The sequence below is a fragment of the Rutidosis leptorrhynchoides genome, chromosome 9, assembly GCF_046630445.1.
Source record: "Rutidosis leptorrhynchoides isolate AG116_Rl617_1_P2 chromosome 9, CSIRO_AGI_Rlap_v1, whole genome shotgun sequence".
In the NCBI taxonomy this organism is placed as follows: Eukaryota; Viridiplantae; Streptophyta; class Magnoliopsida; order Asterales; family Asteraceae; genus Rutidosis; species Rutidosis leptorrhynchoides.
Window position 1 is genome coordinate 92,758,407 of NC_092341.1, and position 983 is coordinate 92,759,389.

At 38.4% G+C, this 983-nt stretch overlaps 1 non-coding gene across 1 annotated transcript; it reads right to left on the reverse strand.

Moving 5' to 3' along the window:
• Positions 1-516: 516 nt before the first annotated feature.
• On the reverse strand, positions 517-623 carry LOC139869693 (small nucleolar RNA R71). Its single transcript, XR_011766276.1, has one exon. It is a non-coding gene; the product is annotated as a small nucleolar RNA R71 (small nucleolar RNA).
• Between the last annotated feature and the right edge of the window lie 360 nt (positions 624-983).

A 983-nucleotide genomic window follows, 5' to 3' on the forward strand; every position in this document is an offset into this window, starting at 1 on the left:
ATTCAAGGACAATTCAGAGATCCTGAACCACTAATCATTCCTCCAGAACCACAAATTACTCATCCAGAGATTGTCAAGGAAGAAACCATTAAATCAGAATCCTCTAGTGATTCAGATTCAACAAATTCAATTATGGAAGTAACAGAACCTCTAAGTATGGAAGACCGAATGAGAGCCACACGCACGGGCCATGGTCACGCCATTATTAAGCCAGACATTAATGCGCCAGATTATGAAATCAAAGGACAAATCCTACACATGGTAACTAATCAATGCCAATATAGTGGTACGCTGAAAGAAGATCCAAACGAACATCTTTGAACCTTTAATAGGATCTGTACTCTATTCAAAATCCGAGAAGTGGAGGATGAACAGATATATCTCATGTTATTTCCCTAGACTTTAAAGGGAGAAGCCAAAGATTGGTTAGAATCATTACCTGAAGGGGCGATTGATACATGGGACGTTTTAGTTGAAAATTTTCTTAAACAAGTCTTTCCGGCATCTAAAGCCTTGAGACTTCAAGGAGAAATTGTTACGTTCACACAAAAGCCAAACGAAACATTATATGAAGCGTGGACAAGATTCAAAAAATTGTTGAGAGGATGTCCTCAACACGGTTTAGATACTTATCAAATAGTACAAATATTCTTCCAAAGATGCGACATCACTACAAGAAAAGACATCGACATAACAGCTGGTGGTTCCATTATGAAGAAAACCGCAACTGAAGCTTACAAAATTATTGATAACACAACATCCCACTCACATGAGTGGCACCAGGAAAAAGATATTTTTCGTTCATCTAAAGTGGCTAGAGCCGATTCTAGCCATGACTTTGATTCCGTTTCCGCAAAAATAGTTGCTTTCGAAAGATGAATGGAAAAGATGACTAAAGATATTCACGCAATACGAATCAGTTGTGAGCAATGCAGTGGACCACACTTAACGAAAGATTGTCACATTGAGCAAACGATGGAACA